This window comes from Symphalangus syndactylus, chromosome 15, assembly GCF_028878055.3.
Source record: "Symphalangus syndactylus isolate Jambi chromosome 15, NHGRI_mSymSyn1-v2.1_pri, whole genome shotgun sequence".
NCBI classification, from domain to species: domain Eukaryota; kingdom Metazoa; phylum Chordata; class Mammalia; order Primates; family Hylobatidae; genus Symphalangus; species Symphalangus syndactylus.
In genome coordinates, this window is record NC_072437.2 from 53,982,713 (window position 1) to 54,005,672 (window position 22,960).

Here is a 22,960-nt window from a genome sequence, read left to right on the forward strand (position 1 = left end):
TGCGTGTCTATTCTGTCACCCTGCTGCTCAAACCTCTTGCAGGAGGGGAAGCATGCAGATGGGCAGGTGCAGAGGCTGGGGCAAGCGCTCTGGGCTCCAGCCCCATGGTAGTGTCTAGGGGTGGGTGCCTGCAACCCCAGTGTTACAAAGCTTTTTTTTTTTTTTGAGTTTTTTTTTGTGTGTGTGTATGTGAGAAGGTGTCTTGCTCTGTCACCCAGGCTGGAGTGCAATGGCGTGATCTCGACCCACTGCAACCACTGCCTCCCTGATTCAAGCGATTCTCCTGCGTCAGCCTCCTGAGTAGCTCGGATTGCACACTACCATGCCCAGCTAATTTCTGTACTTTTAGTAGAGACGGGGTTTCACCATGTTGGCCAGGCTGGTCTCGAACTCCTGACCTCGTGATCCACCCCCCCTCGGCCTCCCAAAGTGCTGGGATTACAGGAGTGAGCCACAAAGCTCTTTCAGCTTTGCCGTCTGCAGATGGCTTGAGTGTTAATCAGCTCAATGGACTCTCTGCCTTTTCACAAGGGCAGAGGGCCAGAGTGACAGCTTTCTGTATCCAAGCTCTTGTCCAGTGCCTTGGAAATATCAGGTCACACACGGACTCCAAGGATGAATGGCAGGTTTTATTGAGTGGTGGAGGTGGCTTTCAGCAGGATGGATGGGCAGGCGGAGGAGGGGGATGGAGTGGAAAGATGATCCTCCCCTGGATTCCGGCTGCCCAGTGGCTGGACTCCTCTCTGACTGCCCCCAGCTGAACTCCTCTCGGCATTCAGATGTTCCTCCTCTTCTCCCTTTCTCTGCCACATCGTTCCACCGTCCTTCTGCTGGTCTGCAGGCTTGCTGGTCTGCTTCTGGAGTCTGGGGTTCAGAATTCATATGGGTGCAGGACAGGGGGTGTGGCGGGCCAAAAGACAACTTTTGGAGCATGAACACAGAAATGCCTGTTTTCATTTAGGACAGCAGGTATCCAGGCTTGAGGGTGAGGCTTTGCCAGGGAACTGCCCTCCTCTACCCAGTATTTCCGTCTCCTGTCCAGATCACTAGGAGGAAGAGAAGGCAAAGACTAAGGAAAGGCTAAGTCTGTCACCTTGAAAAGTAATCTTCATTCCCTTTAAAAATAAGAAAACTGAGGCTTAGAGTGCATGGAGAATTTAAGTAAATTATTGACTCAAGTCCCTTTTTGCACATTAGTACTCTATATTGTTCCTTTCATATAGGCATATATATTAAATGAATAGACATACACATTTAATGCTTAAAATAAGTAATAGTGGTTACTTAAGTAACCATTAAATTAACTGTAATAAAAGTAAAATCTATGATGTTATATACAAGCAATCACATAATTAATGGCATTTGAGTAGCTTTTCCAAAAATACTAGGAAGACAGTATATGTGTATTTGTTTATATGTTGTTGAGGCAGTAATAAAACAAGCCTACAAGCTAAGGAATTTTATTTGCAGAAAATGAGGGATTTATAAAATGTGTCTATTATCTTATCATAATACTTGGCTGTCAACAACATAAATTGCATTCTGTTTAATCCAATAATTAAACTTTAAGAATTGAATTTATAGATACATTTCCTTGTGAATAAAGATATATAAACAAAAATATTTACTGTTAAAACATTTATAATAGCAAATTACTGTAAAGGACCTAAATGTCTATCATTACAAATCAGTTTAAATAAAGTATGTTATCCAGTCTGGGTAACATTTTTATTTTATTCGACCAAAAGAGAAAAAAAAATTAGCCAGTCATGGTGGCTTGTGCCTATAGACTTAGCCACTCAGAAGGCTGAAGCAGGAGGATCCCCTGAGCCTGGGAGATTGAGGCTGCAGTGAGCTATGATTACACACTGTGCTCTAGACTGGGCAACAGGGTAAGACCCTGTCTCTCTCAATAATAATAATAAAGTATGCTATATTAATGTACTGGCATATTATGCAGTAATTCAGAATAATAGAATTATGTGTGCTTATATGGAAAGATCTTCAAGACACACATCGAGTGAAGAAAAATCAAGGCCCACAACTGGGCATACTGTTACTTAATTTCTGTAAGATATTTTAGGTACATATGCATATATGTTCAGAGACAATATTTTGAAAAGTAACTCTTAATAGTAGTTCTCTCTGGGAACAGAAGTTCCCAAGAAGACCGATCATAATATAAAGTCTAGTTCTCAGAGAGATCAAAGGCTAAGGTGCAGTGATATTCACAAAACAAAAACAGATAGTACCACTGCTAATTATAAAAACAAAATACTGAGTACTTTCTATGTGAAAATCCTTATTGAAAGCTATATATATATATACATATATAATTTACTTCTAATTTGGATATACAGATATTATTATCCCCTTTTACAGATGAGGTAAATGAAAATGAAAGAGATTGAGTTGTTTACAAAAGATGATGCAATTGCAGTTGTTTTGTTTTGGTTTCATGTGTAGCACTTAATACTATGCTAAACTAGTAGAGAGGGCTTTGGTGAGTGAGGATAAACAGAGATTCGATCCAACTATGGAACAAAATATTCTAATGTGTTGCATGGAAAAGCAATAATGCAAGCAATAATCTCTAATGTTGCTTAGGAAATATACCAAAATATTGTTTGATGTTTATCTAAAATACAAATTGTAGTCAACAATTTTCTATTATTATCTGAAATTCAAATTAAATAGATGGTTGATTGGTTGGTTTGCTAAATTTGACAATATTAATATTAGGTTAAACACAAGCACACACACTACATACACTTAGAAGTGTGGTCTAGAGAGGAAAAAGAGTACCATTGTGTTTCCAATGGTAATTGAGATCATACCCAATTAAAAAAAAATACTATGAAACAAAATGGAACGGACTAAGTGGGTGTGAGTGTTCACTTCTGTGGTGTGTCAGCTCTAAGAACGTTTCAAAAGCTTGAGCTTTGGGAGAAGTTGAAGCAGGAAGCGGTTTGAGTGAAGAGAAGAAGAGAAAAATCAAGGGATCCAACGGCAATACTCAAAACTTTTAGTTCAGCAGTGGGAAGTAAAAGTGCTCCACAAGTAGGTTTTTGCATTAGAAATGTATGTGAAAGAAAACACTCCATTTGTCTGACTTTTTTTTTATTTTTGAAGATCCTTTTTATCAAGGGAGAGGTAATAATATGTACTCAAACATATACGAAAAAAAAAAACAAGGGAAATAAAGAACAGTAGGAATCAGTGATGTTGAACGTGATAAATAAGAAAACATTTGTCTACCAGAAAAGTAAAACAAAAACATGAACCCACTAGATAGTTCCTGAGAAGGGAGAAAGGGCTGGGACAATTTTTTTTCTAGTTATAAATAACCAGTCTAATCCTCTTGAATTTGTGACATCTAGCCCCAGAAAATCAAATTCTGTTAATCTTTCATTCCAAGTATAGGTATATACATATATACCTAAACCTGGTTGGAATGAAAGATTAACAGAATTACACGCACACACACATATATGTATATATATGTGTGTGTGCATGTGATCACGTGTTTCTGTGTGTGGGAGTGGGGGAGGGCATGCCCAAACATGAACATACATGTGCACACATTTGTATGCAAGCACATGCATGCTTTAGGTTGGGTAAACATTAATTCTACATATAATTAAACTGTATACACATATACACAGTACATATGGTCAAGCCTTATAAACCCTGTATTAGGGTTTTAAAGAAAGAAATTTTTATACAAAACGATGTTACCTTAAACCACAGCATTCCTTCCTCTTCTAAACAACATTTAAAAATGAGGATATATGAAACATCTTCAGAAGAATGACACTTTGTTTTGCAGTGAAAGAAAATCTTCAGGGTTACCAACCTTGTGCAAAATATCACAGAGTCTGTGAAATAAGAAAGTCAATATGTATTAGACAAAGAGAAGAGACCAGTGTATAGAGTGAACAGGAAACCAGCGATGAGAAAAGCAGTAGGGGGTTACCTGTTGAGCCCTGTGACCTTTATTCCGATTACACTGAAGATCGTGTAAATCACACACACACACAAATGTTTCTTTAATTCTTTAGTTTTCTATATACAGGTAATGATTTTTCTCTCCACTATTTTCTTTTTAACTTTAGTAATTTTCCCCATTAAAGTTATTATACTTGTAAATTCAACTCAGTGTAACTTAAATAGGAGAAAATAATAAGTATCTTGAAGTTTTCCCTAATACTATTTATAAAACTTTCCAAAAATGGATAGCATCCTTCCCCTATCAAGTAATACTATATGCACCAAGGGAAATGAAACAGATCTTAGAGTGAGCCCTGCAGCCTATTAAACATTTAATAAGTAATAAGGATCCATCAAAATGTGGACTATTTTTTACATATTACAACTGCAGACAGTCGTTCTCCAATTTGAGTTATAGAAGTGAGGAGGATAGCCATTGTGACAGAAGAATCAAATATAAAGTGACTAGAAATAGCTGATTGATTGTATTGTTCATTTTGTAATACAAACTTTCAAGGACTGAGTCACGAATACAGACAATTTTGTGCCATTATCAATGTACATGTGTCTCTGGCTTAATATCTCAAAATATTGAGATCCTATTTCATTTCCAGTGTCATCATAACTATTTTGATACATTCATTAGTCAAATCCCTGGATTGCAATTTGTCTTGTCTTGTGATATCAGGTAGTAACACCAATATAGGACACATTCAATATAATTTGGTAATTCAGCATGCCTTTCATATTCTGATTGTCAAGACTGGCTAATTTTACAAAGTCAAAGTAGTACATTTCAGTGATAGCAGGCTTAGAGTGTCTACTTCATGGAGAACATGTCATTTGTTTCTTTTTCATTCCCCTTCCAAATCTAGCCTATTCTCATAGCCTTATGTGAATAAGACACATTTGTCACCATCCTCTACTGTTCAAATCAAGTGACCCTGCATATGTGACTCTAGACACATAGACATACATGAATAATTAGGAAGACAGCAATACTTGTAACATTTGGTTAGGTGGCGTTTTGAATGTGAAAACTCCACCACTTAGATGAAGATTTTCCATTAAGAAGATTCTAGAAACTAAAAAAAAAAACAAAAAAAGAAAAAGAAAATCTACTTTTACTCTAGCAAGCACAAACATACTGTAAAGGAGCTGCAAATGGATAATGTGGAGAGGGTAATGAGACTTAAATATAAAACTAAGATCAATTATATAAAAACTGAGAAATTTTCTACGACAATTAGCAGATCATTTTTACTTGACAAAATGTTACTTTTCCCCCAAGAAAATGTCTTTTTCTCAGAGAGAAATTCAATTAGAGGCTTAGCATTCCCACTGTCTAAGTAGCAGTCATATATACCTTGTCTCTGTCACAGTGCTTGATATTATCTATAAGTGAGTGACAGAAAAGTCCAGGACTAACAAAGGCTCACTCTGTTCCTGTCAGGAAGCTCCAGTGTATCTTTCTTATTAGAAGTACCCAGGAGTTTTCTCTGCAGAAGTAGAGTCCTAGAGTAGGTAATAGCTTTATCTTGTTTTTAACCATTTGTATTCCTGAATCGAAACAGATCTCTCATTTTATCACGGAAATATATGCCCCCTTTAGCCCCAAACCAGCAATTTAATTCACACTGAGGAGACACAAAACATAATGGCTCTCTTTCCCCACCCTCTTCTCTCTTAAGTTATCCAGAGAGCAATTCTCAAAGTAAAGAAAAATTAATTATGATGCCAAATTTCAGTCTCAAGGAAAGTTCTGTGTTTTGTTATGCAAAGGGAAGACTTGGGAAAGTGTATATAATTTTAGTTTCTGGACAAAAGGAGAAAAAAAGGTCTTTGTTCAAAGAAGTTCAAGTTTAAACTTGCTTGTCATCAGCCATCATAAATGTATTACTTCTTGGAATCAAATAATTGCCATTATAACAATAATGGAATTATAAGGTTAAATAAGATTACAAGAAAAATAAAAAACATTCAGTCTGTATCAATTGTTAACTTATTATTAATTCTAACATTGTGATCAGGGATTACTATTGTGTGAAAAAATGTAGCGCAGAATATAAAGAACAAGAAATATCCAAGGGCAAAAATAGCTGATTCAATCATTAACGTGGATAATCAAGGAATGTCAACAAAGTTAAAGTTTTGGCAGAAAAATAGAATGACTTAAAGCGAGTGTCAGGTTGTTCAAATACTAACCTTTGATTCTGTGATTAGGAATGAGAATTAGGTCACAGTTCCTGTGGCAGGGAGGGGGGAAAAAACATTTCTTGGCTTTGCCCTGAAAAGGTGATTATTTAATCAAGAATGACATTGGATTTATTTGCTTTTTGTGGTACATCGAGAGCTTACACTGAGATTAGATGGCATATCATTTCTTTTGGAGACAGACTGAAAAAGAAATGGGAATTATTTTCTTAAAAAGGACTGCCAGAAAACCCTATACGTGTTGACAAAGCCATATTATTTTATTTAGTAATTTATTTGATCAGATTTAGTAAACAAAAAGCAACATTTTCTTCAGTCTTTCTTATCCCAAGAACTCTTCATCCACTTGCTCTTGGTTTTGTTTTTCTGGTGTTCATATGAAATTCCAACTTATATTTATTTGACAGCATTGTTCATTATTGCAAAATACCACACATACACTTACACATACACACACAAACACACTTTCTCTTTCACACACACCTATGCTCAGAAAGAGTCTCTCTTGAAGGAGCTGAATTCTTTCTCCTCATTCTATTTTATGAAGAGTAACACTACGAGGAACTGATAAAGATAGCAAGGATGGCCATAATATTTCCCTCAGCTTGACTAAACATTGGATAAGCTTCTTCCTGAGCCTAGGTCCTGATCTCCATTTTTAAGGGCATTTAATGTTAGAAAACTTGGAATTGAAAATTCATTTTCCCCTTTGAGATGTAAATCAGAAAAAAAAAAAAAAAAAAAGCCTCTCACAGTATTTACAACCCAGGGATGTCTTTCTCAAAGACCTGGGAGCCATCCCTTTGAAATATATTCATCAAGGAAGAAAGGGGCCGGGCGTGGTGGCTCAAGCCTGTAATCCCAGCACTTTGGGAGGCCGAGGCGGGCAGATCACGAGGTCAGGAGATAGAGAGCATCCTGGCTAACATAGTGAAGCCCTGTCTCTACTAAAAATACAAAAACGAAATTAGCCGGGCGTGGTGGCGGGCGCCTGTAGTCCCAGCTACTCGGGAGGCTGAGGCAGGAGAATGGCGTGAACCCAGGAGGCGGAGCTTGCAGTGAGGCGAGATCGCGCCACTGCACTCCAGCCTGGGCGACAGAGCGAGACTCCTCTCAAAAAAAAAAAAAAAAGAAAGAAAAAAATGGAAGGAAGTGCTCCCATCTCCCAGTTTCTGTGGGCGAGTAGAAGCTTAACGTCAGTAAGTGGCCTTGCTTTAAGTTGTAAAATTACCTCCCTTCACGAAGATAAGAGAAAGCTTGCTTTTTCTTTAGGTAAGGCCAATTAGCAAAAATAGTTGTCCTGAAATTCCTCCTCCACTCCAGCTCTTAAAACCTTTCCCACATTTTGTTTTGGTGGGGTTTTCTGTCTCTTTCCCCTATTTCAATGGGAAAATAAAGAATAAAGCCTGCTTAATTTAGGCTAGGCCAATGTTTGCTTTGACAGAGCCAAATTTATGATGTTATGGATTTTTCTTTGTGTGATGTGGGGTGATATTGCAATTTTTTGTTCAAATTTTCAGTCCGTAACCTCTTTCTGAGAGTATCTTTCAATCATACCTAGGTATTTTTCTTGGCCTTTATCCCTTTTTGAGTTTATTCTCCCATGTGGACCAAGATTAGGATGTGAAAGTAGAACAGGAGTTTTTAAACTTCTTTGTTCTGTAAACCCCTTCAGGAGTTTGGAGCAGCCTATAAACCTCTTAGAATATTCCATTTAAATCCGTAAAATAAAATACGCAGGATTAAAAAGGAAGCCAGTTATATTAAAATATACTTATCAAAATAATTTTTAAATTATGGTATATATTTGTTTCTTTAACATATTAAATAATAAGATATAGTTACTGGTTTAATATCAACCATGACATCAAAATCGTGATAAATGATATTTTGGGATATCTATAACAACTGGAAAAAATATATAATATCTATTTGTAAATATAGACAGATTTGCTGATACAGCTGTGGGTTTTTTTGTGCAGTCATAATTGAAGGAAGTGTTAAATTTCACCTGGTGATAAGTGAAAAAATATGTTTTTTTTCTATTCAAGTAAAGAATGGCATGGCCTAGAATAAAAAGAGCAGAAGAGTGCTTTGATTCTAAACCAGGGCTACAAAAGAAAACTTATGTCCATAATGGTACATTCTAGCTTTTCATCATTGACGACTTTGTGTAGGAGATTGTGGCTAAATCCCTATAGAAATAAACTATAAATGCTCTTCATATATCTTCCTTATAAACCCGAAGCAGTGCTAGGATGGAAATTCAAGAGGTTGGAATTCCAGCATGATTTCATCACGTCTTTATTTTTACTAACCTCTAACTGCATACATAAAATGTATTTACTCATCTCACTATGCTAAGTTCAAAAGCCATAGGGACAAGCTGTTCCCTTTCAGTCGTATTTTTGTAGTGTGAGATAGGAAAGAGCCCCGAGACAAAGAATTTTTTAGTAATGGTAGTGATGCTAGAGAGATTATTCACTTACAAAGTGTTCTGTAACCTCTTGAATATATGAACTTACACAAAAACTCTTCTACTGTAAAAAGCTGAGTTTGTTTATATATTGAAATGGCATTACACATTTCTCTCAAATGCTGGTTGCTTTGCAATTCCCATATTGTATAGATTTTTACAATCATAATTTTGAATAGACTTTGAGATGAAAAGATAAACAGAAATACAGTTGATAAAGTGGGTAGCTATGAAAAAAGTATTGCATTTTACAGACATTTCTAACTGACTGATTATACTCTACAATTTATGTTTTGTCCTGATATTTAGGAGCTGTCAATCTAATTGAAAGCTACATAGCTAGGAATTTAAAACCAAAAAGAACACGAGAACAAAATCAAGGTAGAAGTACAAAGTCCTGAATAGAGACTTAATCAATACTTTAATTGGGTGAGGGAATGATAATGATAATTAATATTACACTAAATGCATTTAAATTCTATGTAAACTTTTACTATTATAAACCTGAATATGTTTTTTCTCTGTACTGAGTGTTTAGTGCTTCCCGGATAATTCATTAGTTTTATAATCATATCCAAAATTTAAAAAAAATTCCTTTCAACATTTCTAAAAGATGTAATGTAAGGTAATAATTTAATCCATGTTTACATTTATTATACAAAGCAGGTAAGCCTACCTCATGCCTTCCCAGAAGGTAATGCCTATGATTATTTTCTGAAAATGGAGTCATTTGGAAAAATAAGATCATCAAGGTAGGCCACAGACCATTGTTACATATTAGGACCATGGACAATAAAAGGATTTGGCCAGCAGATTTGACCAGTTTGCCACCTCTCTTTGATTTGCACAAAGTACATTCGAGTAAGAAAGGAAAACTGAGGTGACAGTGTGGCTCCACAGCCAGCTCCTTGACCAAGAACACTTCAGTCTTTGTGTGGGGAGATGAAGGAACACTATAAGCAGGTTGATTGGATAGCCTCTCAGATTATCTCCTGATCTAACTCCATTCAATCAAATGCGAGAGAAAGAGAGGTTATTATAAAGAACAAGGCAAATCAAAGCTACATCACTGTTCTTTGTGTAGATAAGATCCAGCTCCACATTGTGACTTCAGTGCAACAATAGAAACTAAATAAAGGGGAAATATTTCAGGTGCATAATATTTGCATACAACCTATGCACATCCTCCCACATACTTTAAATTATCTTTAGATTTCTTAATTTCTTATAATATCCTAATACAATAAATCCATGCCAATTAGTCCACCACTTAATTTGCATGGATTTAATGTAGTAATAAGTGCATTGCAAATTAAAGTTCTGCTTTTAGAACTTTGTGGAATTTATTTTTTTCCAAATATTTTTTATCCATGGTTGGTTGAATTAGCAGATGCGGAACCACAGATACAGAGGGCAGACTGTATACACTTGTCTAACTTCTTCTAATATATTATGAACTTTTTGAAAGTTATAATAATATTTATAAAATATTATAATATTTATATTTATAAAATTTGACCAAATGCAAAATAATTTCAATTGCATTATTTCATTTGACTTAGAAAAAATTGATGAAGCAGGTGTTATTGCTATCCCCATTTATATGGTGATAACTTGAGACTCAAAGTGATAAAAATGACTTATTCCATTCTATATTTTATTAAACATTATTAAATTAAAAGCCCATTGTTTAAGTTCACATTATGTTGTTTCCTTCTCATGTTCTTTGTGGTTTGTTTTGTAAACCCAGGAACACAAACCACTGGGTGGTTTGCATACAATATTTTTTAGTGAATGAATGAAAGAATACATTAGTAATCTATTAATAAATGGAAATTTCACATTTTTGTTAAATAGTTACAATTGTTTTGTAAAAAGTTACAATTGTTGGAATAATACAAAACAAAATAGAGTGCGTTTATAGTTTTGTGGTAGCTTGCACTGTATGCGAGAAAGTTAATAGTATTGTGGATTGAATTTTACATAAAATAGTACTTGATTTATTTTTTTATTTTTTCTGATGAGATCAAAAATATGAGGAAAATAGTAAGTGTAATATAGGATGTAGAACTTTGTTCAATTTTGTTTAATTTAGAAGGTTTAAAATTAGTTTGAAAGTTTATATATCAGATTCAACCTTCCTTAATACTCAGAAATATTTTAAAACAACTTGCAATTAATCTTTCAGAGTTTTTCCATTTTAAATTGATTTTACATTGAAAATAATAGCGATTTAAGGCTTAACAGCTCTGTAAAGAGCTATGAATCACACCTGCTTTTATATATCTCTGCTCATGTAAATGTGAATGCAAATTATGAGAATGAGAAAATTATAGGCAATTTACATTTGTTGTAGCCTTGTTTCTATGGCAATGGGAGAAGATGACCATAATCTGTCGTCCTGGTAACCAGAAATGCACATAGCATCATAAGGGACTGCCCAAAGTGCTTCTCTTCAATTCTTAGTGAGAGAATAAGAAGGACAATAGAATCAGCTTTAAAATATCTTCAATAACATGGCAAGATTTGATCATGCTTAAAACTATTGTGCCTAACACTTCTCTTGAGCTTCTGCATGGCACTCACTGTTGCTGAAATTAACAATAAAAAGGGAAAGGAAAAAAAACAGGAAAATCAAAGGCTTTCTCATTTTTAAATTATGCCTTGAGACAGATTAAGCTGATCACATTTTTAAAAATTATGCAATAGAAAGAAAGAAAAGAAGAATAAAAGAAAAATATTAAGAATTACCACGCTCATTAGTTTACAAAGGTATCTTGGAATTTTAATTGAAAATTACTTGATTTAATGGGAAGAAACAATATTAAGTATTTCCCCCTAAGTATACATTCTTTAAAAAATGCTTCTGATTTCAGTACTCAAAATTATAGTCTACTCTATTATCAAAATGTCTTAAAGGATTTAGAATAATTAATATATTTTAAATCTGCTCTCCAAGAAAAAAGTATCCATTTCATAAAGTTGTGCATATCTGTGCACACACAGTCAGAAAAGAGATAGGATTAAATGGTATATATAAGCATTTCAGAAATCGTAACCCCAAAAAACAGTTAACAATAAGTTTTAAAATATATTATGAAAATTTGCATTTATATTTCATAGGCTATAAATGAAAAGTTTTTGATTGGATGGCTTAAAGTTCATACTGTGCAAAAAGGTGGTAAATTAGATACAGTTGGAGCATGGCCAAATATACATGCAGTTACTGCTTTTATAAGTAGAGGGCTCTGAAAACATGTACACAGTCAGCTGATAAAAAATATATAATTCTTATTTCTTGCTTAAATCACACGAGAAATCACTGAATAGAATTTTCCTTTGCTGTCTATTTTATGTTGGAAATAAGACCACACTGAGGAAGTGTCCAGCCATTCCCAAGGATACTATCAACTAGTATGCATGGCATATTATTCCATTCTTGTATGTTAATAATGGGTGACTTCGTATATTTTTCTAATTCATTCCTTTAGGAAATTTACTTCTCCAACAGGTCTACCTTAGAGGGATCCATACATCCTAGTCCTTAACCACCAGGCTGGATCAATTCTATGGAGAGTTGGCTTCTTTATATTGACTCCAGTTCCATTAGGTGATAACATACGTGCTTGATTCTTTTCTTTAGCACCAAGTATAGTTAAAAAAAAATCTGTGATCTCAAAAGTTTTCTATCTATAGGCTTCATTTTTAATTCACCTCATTGGAACTCAAGGCACTCTGGAACTGAGAAACTATATTCACCCATAAGCTTCTGTGTATCACTTCAGTCCCATTTCTAATAGTTTGCTAAAATGACTCTGAGTTCACTTTTTCTACCTACACTGTGTAAAATCTAGCTAAGAATATAATTCATAACATTTACTCATAGAATACCTTTTTCTATTCTAATACGTAAATTGTTTGAATTAGAATTAACAGATATTAATTATAATTGAATAGCTAAACATCTAAGAAACAATATATCTTCTACTTCACATAAACTTCTACCATAATAAATCCCAATGGAACAAAACAAATTCTAAAATTATCCATACTTATCTTGACCTACAGTAATTCATGAACGACACCTCGCATCATAGATATGTAGTTGTTCTCAAGTTTTTTCATTATTATCCATCGCATCCTGAAATATTTCCTCTCTTGACATTCCTCACTACTTGCCATGCCATTTGCAGCCTTTGGTCAACATTTTAATCTCATTTCCTCTAATTTGCTTCTGCACTTTAAAGCAGTGTTGGACAAAATCATAAGGCTCTACTGAATGGGTCACTATAATCTTTGCTATCAAACCATAATTTACATCAAACCCTTATTTTTACTTATCAATCATTTTCTTTTATTATTTTGTGGATTCATTTAGGCTGCCTTATGGCAGGTCTTTCCAAGTTTCCAGATCTCCTTCTGCTTTCAATATTATCTCTGCTTGTCTCATTCAGCAGGTGACATTGCTTCTTCATTCTCTGGTAAGACTAAAATCATTAGACGTGATTTTTACAATTTTCTTACTCCAGACAAACCCAACACCTGTCAACACATACTTCTCTCAATTCTAATACATAGCTGTCTCTTCATATATCACTCCTCTTAGGCCAGAGGAAGCCCTTGATCCCAGACCCCCTTTCTTTCTGCTCTAGCAAATATCTTCTCTGTCCATTCCTCTTCCATTCAACAAGGAATGTATTCTGTAATACCACGTGGGACTTAAATGCCATATCAAAGAGGGAGATAGCAATAACTTATCAATATTACTATTATTACTATCACCATTTACTTAATTCCTGTTCCAGGATTTTTTTTTTTTTTTTTTAGACGGAGCTTCACTGTTGGTGCCCAGGCTGGAGTGCAATGGTGCGATGTTGGCTCACCGCAACTTCCGCCTCCCAGGTTCAAGTGATTGTCCTGCCTCAGCCTCCCGAGTAGCTGGGATTACAGGCATGCACCACCACACCCAGCTAATTTTGTATTTTTAGTAGAGACGAGGTTTCTCCATGTTGGCCAGGCTGGTCTCGAACTCATGACCTCAGGTGATCTGCCCACCTCAGCCTCCCAAAGTGCTGGGATTGCAGGAGTGAGTCACCACTCCCGGCCTTCAGGATTTAAAAAAAAAATTATTCTGAGGTCATCATGTACCATAGAAAATTCATCCAGGCATTTTCAAGGAGCTGTTATACAAGTCCACCCAGGAAATTCTGTTACTCAGAATACAGAAACTGGAAAAAGAAAATACATCTTATAGTTCAAATTTTGTTGCAAAGATAACGTGTTCAAAATTCAATTTGCTATAATATGAGTAATTAAATGTGTAAGTCTTAACAAATAGTCCTTAAAGAGCATTTAATATATACTTTTCAGTTAGGTAATAATATATTATTTAGATAAAAAGTTATAGGTGAACTGCTACTGTCACTTGATACTTCCAAGATTTCACATTCTGAATGGATGACAAACATGCATTTTTTCTTTTAATATAACTCCCTGTGTCAACTCCTAATGTCCTTTACTCTTTCTCCCCATTATAGTATTTAATTATTTCCCAATGTCCAAACATTATCATAATTTTCCAACATAATTCTAATGTGATTTGTTATCTTATAAAGCCCAAACCCATAATATATTCACACTAAGAGATATTGCTTTATATCTTTTGTGCACATTTACTGATGGCCAAACCTAAGTAAGTCCATTATATTTTTTATTTAATTCTGGTTGAGGATTTGAAGCCTTACTGGAGAAAGTATGGTAATTGTATTAATAGGCTTCTGTACATCTTCAATTCACTTTTGTTCAACAAATACTTATTCATTGCCTATTTTGATCAGTGCCTATCACATGGTTGGACAATGGGAAAGAAAATGAGATAATTCTTTTTTCTGAAAAGCATTGCTCATGCTGGCTCTTAGAGATGTGTGCTAAAATAAAAAGTCAATAACATTTGATGAATGCTAAGACAGAAAGAAAAAAGAGTGTGCATGGTCTGATGGGGGCACAGATAAGGGGCACTTCATCCAGCCTAGAGTGAGCTTAGGAAGTGTCATAAGAATAAATGGATTCCAGGTAGAACGATGACTGCAACCAGAGAAAGGAGATATGAAATAGTCTAATGTATTTAAGTAATTATAAATATCTTTGGTCTATTGTAGGAATTGAGGCAAGGCAGATAGAATAAAGATTGGTAAGACAGAAATTTGTATATCACAGCTTAAGGAACGAAAGAGTGTCAGCTTGATTCAAAGAGAAGGGATTAAGACTGTTGATATCATGAGTTTGATTAAGAACTTGCAATGTAGGTTCATGCCAGTGTAGGTTCATGACAGTGAAATATACAGTTTTGAAACTTAGGATATATATCTGAGTAGAAAATATGTATCTGAAAAACATCTTTATATAAGAATGAATGAATGTATGGTTATAGATGAGATCACTCATCTGTTAGAAGTCAAACTAGAAGAGTAAGTCAAAGGTAGAACCTCAAGGAATAGCAGCAGAATGCAAAAGAGTAGACTAGGGAGGCAGAATCTTGAAGCCTCTTAGTGAACAGCTAGAAAATTAAGAAGATAGCTGTGATGGTTAATATTGAGTGTCAACTGATTGGATTGAAGGATGCAAAGTATTGTTCCTGGGTGTGCCTGTGAGGGTGTTGCCAAAGGATATTAACATTTGAGTCAGTGGACTGGGAAAGGCAGACCCACCCTCAATCTGGGTGGCACAATCTAATCAGCTGTCAGCATGGCCAGAATAAAAGCAGGCAGAAGAACGTGGAAAGACTAGACTAGCTGAGTCTTCTAGCCTGCATCTTTCTCCCCCAGTGCTGGATGCTTCCTGTCCTCGAACATTAAACTCCAAGTTCTTCAGCTTTGGGACTCTTGAACCTTTGACCACAGACTGAAGGCTGCACTATTGGCTTCCTGACTTTTGAGATTTTGGGACTCGAGCTGGCTTCCTTGCTCCTTAGCTTGCCTATAGTGGGACCTCACCTCATGTGATCACATGAGTTAATGCTTCTTAATAAACTCCTGTATATATATATCCCATTAGTTCTGTCCCTTTAGAGAACCCTGACTAATACAATAACCCAAAGCTGATAGTATCTGATATGGTTTGGATCTGTGTCCCCACCCAAATCTTAAGTCAAATTTTAATCCTCAGTGTTGGAGTTGGGGCCTGCTGGGAGGTGATTGGATACTGAGGGTGGATCCTTCATGAATGGCTTAGCACCATCCCTTTGGTGCTGTTCTGGTGATAGAGGTATCATGAGATCTGGTTGTTTAAAAGTGTGTGGCACCTCGCCTCCTCTCCCTCCCGCTCTGGCTATGTGAAGTGCTGGCCTCCCCATTCACCTTTCTCTGTGATTGTAAGTTTCCTGAGACCTCTCAGAAGCCAAGCTGATGCCAGCATCGTGCTTCTTATACAGCCTGTGGAACCTAATTACCAGGACCTGTTAATATGATACCTTACATGTCAAAAAGAAATTAAGATTGCAAAACAACTGAGATAATTCTAATGATTAGGATTTTGACATTTTGGGGGTGGGGGAAGAATTATTCTACTTACCACACCACAGACTGGTTTCATATTACTTCATCTAATCTCTGTGTACTGAAGTAAAATGAAAGACTTCAGGTTATTCTCAAGGAGCAACCGTTGGTTGGGCTTAAATAACTTTAGTCTTGCCAACTGGTTTAGGAACCTAGATAGACTTTTAGAAAGGAGGTATAGGAAAGTTAAGTGGAATCATATAAATGGATATGCTGACAAGGAATTCGCTATTTGGGTGGGGAACTTTGGGAAGAAAGAAAGATTTTAAAAGGAGTATGTTGTGTTATATATGATGTTATGCAGTTTCCATCGACCCAAAAACTTTAGCTGAATATCTTTAGCACTTTGGCAGTCATATTTTTTTATACTGGATTTAATCAAATGTTAATGTTATGAAATGGAAGGAAGAATGATGCCTAGTAAAAATCCAGTGTATTTTGGTTACAAATGTAAATGTGACTTACGTTATTTAGCTTTATTTTATTTTATTTTATTTTTGAGACTGAGTTCTGCTCTGTTACCCAGGCTGGAGTACAGTGGTGCAATCTCGGCTCACTGCAACCTCTGCCTCCCGGGTTCAAGCAATTCTCCTGCCTCGGCCTCCCAAATAGCTGAGATTATAGGTGCACACCACCATGTCCTGCTAATTTTTTTGTATTTTTAGTAGAGAGGGGGTTTCGCCATGTTGGCCAGGCTGGTCTCGAACTCCTGACCTCAGGTGATCTGCCCGCTTTGGACTACTTTCAAGCTTTTAATCCTAAATGCTTTCTAAGATGTGATTCATAACCTGTATATGTTTATTAGCTTATGGTTGCTCTATATGCCACCCAACTTGTTTCTGAGGTCATGAGAAGACTTATTTGTGATAACGTCATTGGCATCCATACAGAAACTTCTATGTAACCTATTTCATATTCACTTATTATCTCTTTGGTTTATTATATATTCACTGGTTCTCTAAGACATTTTTGTCTTTCAAAAATCTCAATCTTTAGAACTCCTCAGGGTATTATTACATATAAATATCTATTCTTGATGAACTGTCACTCAATATTAAAAAAATATTTCTGGTGTGCAGGTTAGTAGTAGCTATTAGATAAGAGGATCATACTAATACTAATTTCTGGCAGCATAGGTTACACGTCTCATTAAATTAAGTGTAACTCTATGACTTGGGAGCCTGCTCAGATATATACCATTTCTAAATATGGATTGATATTAAAACATATTAGCATGCCACATAAATCAGTCAGTTTAAGTTAACAGCTTATTGTAGTTAACAAAAATATAAGTATTTTCCTAGATCATTGATATGATATCACTCCATTGAGAAATCATGATATAAAGACCCCCCTAATTGAGATATATATACACATTATGACTACAATATTATTTATATTATGCATACCTAATAGAACTGTGATTAGTGTTACTTTCAGTATTTTAATGGGTTGCTAGAATAGTATACCACATTTTAATATAATTTCTTATTTTCAATAAATTATTTCACTTGAATCTTCTTAATGAATCTTTACATTTTTTAAAAATATTATCAAATCTAAAATGGAATATTTTTGTTAAAACACTAAACATATAAACAATATAGCACAGGGCATAACTACTTCATAATTAATTTCTTCATATGCAACCAGATGAATATGCCCTTTTTCCTATCTTCCAAATAAGCTCAAAGGTGATTTTATCTCATTGTATAATAGATAAGACAAATCACTTTAAAAGAATAAATGTGTAAACTGTTTGGAAAGGGAAGATGCTTACGGCAGAAAGGATAGCATGCATGCTGGGCAGGTGAACAGGTCTGCGTATTTAATAGTTATACTGTTATTAAAGGCCATAAAGTTATAAAAATAAGTTCTACTTATTTGCCTATGGATCTCTAAATAAAATACTCAAATGTTCTGATGCCTTATACTTTCTATTAATGTTAATCAATATCTTTATATAGAATTATTTTGGTAAAGTCACTCTCCTGCTGGAGGCTTTAGTATTTTATCTAACATAGTACTTGAAAATAGCAATTGTAAAATCCAAAGAAGACTGCACTGGGATCTTTACCCATTCCTTTATGCACTAGTGTGCTTTGTGTGATATTCCATTGCAAAAACTGAAACTCAACACAACTCTAGTAACTAAAAATGAATGCAGAAGATCAAAAAGATCTCTTCAATAGCAGTGTTCTAGGAAATGCATGCTTTTTGCACTTGGAACAATATATTATGATATTAATTACTTAAAAGACATCAAAGCACAAACAAAAGCATTGAATCATTTTAATTCTTACAAAATTCTGAGCTACAAGTTCATGATTTCACTGTTATTTATTTACTTATTCATCTATAACAGTCAAATACTCATATTAATATGAATCATTGGCAAAATTAACTGTTTCATATCCTGATTTATTTGTTAGGAAGACATGGATTGTCACTATTTGCATCCAGGGATATCAGAGATAAGGAGTAAGAAAAATCACAAGGTGCCATACTTAGGTCATTGACTTGCTTATCAACCCAATACCCCTTTCTCACACCTTCTCAACGTAACTTGGATTTTAATAATTGATTTTAGAACAGTTTACATTAAAAGGAATAAAGCAAACCCAAAATCCAGTGGTAGAAAATAGTTCAATAACGTGCTTCTCATGCTTCTTTAACATTTGGTGTGTCTGCATGTTTCCCCTCTCGGTGGGTGTGAAACAAGGGTTTTCTAGAATATATGCTCTACATATCAGTGATTAGACTCTAAGAAAAGAAGTTCAGAGAAACATTGAACAATGTCATAGTCAAAACCAAGTGTTGTACATCAACATTGGTCTTATTTTTTACTAGTTATATAATTATGCCAAAAGAAGTTGCAGCTGTTTTTCATTTGGCAATTATAGTTACCAAGAATAAGTAGGTAACTGAGGGAACCAAGTGAAAAAGACAGAAACAGAGAGACAGAGAAAGAATAAATCCTTGTAAATTTAATCAGCACAGAGAAAATTGTAAATTTGAATTAAATTATGACTATATACTTGAAAAGATAAATTCCCACCTGTTATAAACGTGCTATTTATCTGTCTGTTTTCCATTGAACTTTGCAGTAGCAGAATTATTAAAGATTCACACAGTGGTCTACTATGTAGAGCTAGTGTTGAACCCAATGGGTGTTCAATAAGTATTAATTATTGCTGCTGCTTTGGTACTCTAAGGTGGCCTTGGAACATTGTGTAATCAATGAAAAGAAATTACAAATTGCATTAATGGGTTGCTTTTTTATCATCTCAGGGTAAGGATGGCAAGGAGTAAATAGAACAGATACCTACTTACCCAGAGTGGTTAAAGAGTACTTTCAGAGCAGCTTGCCCAAAATGTCTATCCCATACTCTAGAAGTTACCACCTTTCCCTGAACATCTCTTGTCTGAAGTAATCCTAGCCTGTCTCCAGGGCACACAGGCAAATTCAAGCTCTTATTTTATTTTCTCTAATAATACCATGAGATCGTTAAAACAAATATGAAAAAAATATATTAAATTAAAAGAAAGATTTTAAAAATGGAAGGAAGGAAGGAGGAAAGAGAAGAAGGAAGGAAGGGAGATAATTAGAGAAACATGCCTTTGTAATCTCAGTGTATTTGGGGAAGAGGAGGACTACTGGCTGTGGGTTAGGAGCAATGATTCTCTCTGCCTCCACCAGTGACATCAGTCACTACAAAAAACAAAACTGCCTATAAACATTTATAAATACACCCAAATGGATGATACCTCCCAGCTGGAGAACTACTGCAAGACTTTGTATCTCATGAAGGTCTTGTTAAATTAAAAATAACATCACGAATGTATGGGACACTACGCCAGTGGCTCTCAGTTTTGGCTGCATGTTAGGATAATACAGGGGGCTCTTAATATTCCCAATGCCCAACACAGCACCCAGCTCAATTATATCAGAATCTGTGGAGGTGAGACTCACACATCAATATTTTTCAAAGCTCCTCTTCTCCCTGCCTGTGATTTTAATGTTGTAATCAAAACTCTTTTCCTGCTTAACACCTTTAAAATAGATGTGGTGACTTAATAACCAAATCAAAACCATTGCACCTCTCTTGTCCAAGGATCTGGGACTAGGATTTTAACAGATGTAACAAAAGATGTTAACCACTTACTGGAAGCCTAGTATTTATCAGGATCATGTTCATTTACATATATAGAATCTCAATCCTTAATGCAACTCTACAAGCACAAATTATCCTTCTTTTTTTATCTTAATAAAGAAACAGGCCGGGCGCGGTGGCTCACGCCTGTAATCCCAGCACTTTGGGAGGCCGAGGCGGGCGGATCACGAGGTCAGGAGATCGAGACCATCCTGGCCAACACTGTGAAACCCCAACTCTACTAAAAAAATACAAAAAAAAATTAGCCGGGCGTAGTGGCGAGTGCCTGTAGTCCCAGCTACTCGGAGAGGATGAGGCAGGAGAATGGCGTGAACCCGGGAGGCGGAGCTTGCAGTGAGCCGAGATCACGCCACTACACTCCAGCCTGGGCGACAAAGCGAGACTCCGTCTCAAAAAAAAAAAAAAAAAGAAACTTACATTGTGATGATTGATTCAATTAGAGATTCCAGCTATAAATCTGAGGCGATTATCCACCTCTTTCTCTTTCAGAGCAGAAGGTAATGTTACAAGAGAGCATTTCTATGGGATAGGCTTGAGCAGGGGCTGTGACCATAGCCAGCCTGTGGAGATCATTCCCCTAAAACAGTAGAGGTGGCAGGCTGGGCACGGTGGCTCACGCTTGTAATCCCAGCACTTTGGGAGGCCGAGGCGGGCGGATCACAAGGTCAGGAGATCGAGACCACGGTGAAACCCCATCTCTACTAAAAATACAAAAAAAATTAGCCGGGCGTGGTGGCGGGCACCTGTAGTCCCAGCTACTCGGAGAGGCTGAGGCAGGAGAATGGCGTGAACCCGGGAGGCGGAGCTTGCAGTGAGCCGAGATCGCGCCACTGCACTCCAGCCTGGGCGACAGAGCGAGACTCCGTCTCAAAAAAAAAAAAAAAGAAACAGTAGAGGTGGCAGCCTGCTATGGCCAGCATCTGTCTCTGGATCAACAACCCTTACATTTAAATTTGGTTTGCACTGTCAGATTACAGTAGTCAAAGACTAGCGGGCACTGAAATATAAAAATAATGGAACATGAACATGAACACTTTAGAGTTCATGAAAGGCAAAGTTTGGGAGTGAGGATGAGGCAGTATGAGTGCAATGGTACAAATTTAATTTTTTAGCACTTTCTATTTAGAGCCAGGGTTTATAATATGCAAAGCATAATTCAAAACCCGGATAGAATTACTGAATAAAAAGGAAATCACGAGGTTTCTAATTTTCTTATCCCAAAATGAAAGAGACACATACACTATGTAAATGTCATGACTACAGTGGTCAAAATAGAAGATGAGTTATTAAGGGAATGCATCACCATGAAAATAAAGTCCCTGAGGAGCGTAGTTCCAAATACTATAAATATAAATTTCATTTTCATCCATTTTATTGAGGCAAAGGAAAAATGACATGCAGAGAGAAGGAATAAAGACTTGGAACATTCACCCACATAAAAGAAAGTGAAAAATCCACAGAAAACTTTTAATTATGTTGCTGTAGAATATCACCTCACAATACAAAATGTGTTCTGTTTCTTTATTAATTAGAATAGAAAACTATATGCCATATTTTGTTTTTTTGAATTATATGTATTCTAGGTTTAAAGGCTGTTTTATTTTTTCCAAAATATAGATAATAAATATGGTAAAAAACCACAACAAGTGTCACATATTCATACCAATCTGTTTTGAATTCATGCATTTGAGGAAGAATATAATTAAAATTTAAACAGTTACTCATATTTTCTAAAGCATAAGGAAAATTGTATTTCACTATTTAGTTCCTTTCCTTTTTGTTTTGTTTCCTTGTCTAAAAATTATTTTAGAATACTGTAAATAAACATGTAAAAAGGAATTATGGGTTTTAAATTACAAAAAAAACACATTTGTTCAATATTTTCTTATTATCATGTTACGTAAGAGCTGGAGTGACTAAGAATTTAAATTTCTAGTTACAAGCATATTTTGCTTAACTTAAAATATTCTCAAATATTTTAAGCAACATATTTTAAAAATCTACAAGACAGTAGTTGAGAAAATAAATGACCTACAAGGACCAGCTACAGGGTTGGTAATCAAATCTGTAATATTGTGTCTTGGAAAGGAATCATGGGGCTGCATACTAAATACCTAACATTATTTCCCCTACTCCCAAAGAGAATATGACTTTCCTCTGCAAAACATTTAAATTGTAGTTTGTATCCAGTGCTCTCAGACGCTCAAATTGTTTAAGACTTTAAAATTTAATCAAGGGATTTCTTAATGGAAGCTAGGAAGAGCAACATCAGAAATACATTTGACAAAAGGGTAACAAATTTCTACTTAATTATTTACAATGACCATATACGGCTTCACAGAGACACAAAAGTAGTCAGACTCCGTGCATCAAGCTCAGCCGTCTGAAAGAACAAGGGCATCAATTCGTCCTCACACCATGCAAACAGTTTTCAAGATTGCATCTTGTTGGCCTTGATGAAATTACAAAACTGGGATCTGAAGCTTCGTTCTGGTAATTTATGGCCACAGGTCACTCTGAATTGAATGTTTTCAGGAGATAGAGAGCCTTCT

The 22,960-nt window shown here is 35.6% G+C and overlaps 1 long non-coding RNA gene across 1 annotated transcript in view; it reads right to left on the reverse strand.

Moving 5' to 3' along the window:
- Positions 1-608: 608 nt before the first annotated feature.
- The window catches only part of LOC129464055 (uncharacterized), a 52,100-nt gene continuing 29,748 nt past the window's right edge, over positions 609-22,960 (reverse strand). Inside the window, exons 3-4 of the long non-coding RNA XR_008651412.2 lie at positions 3,739-3,878; positions 609-1,046 (exon numbers count right to left, since the gene is read on the reverse strand). This is a non-coding gene — a long non-coding RNA (uncharacterized lncRNA). The remainder of the gene's footprint in view (positions 1,047-3,738; positions 3,879-22,960) is intronic.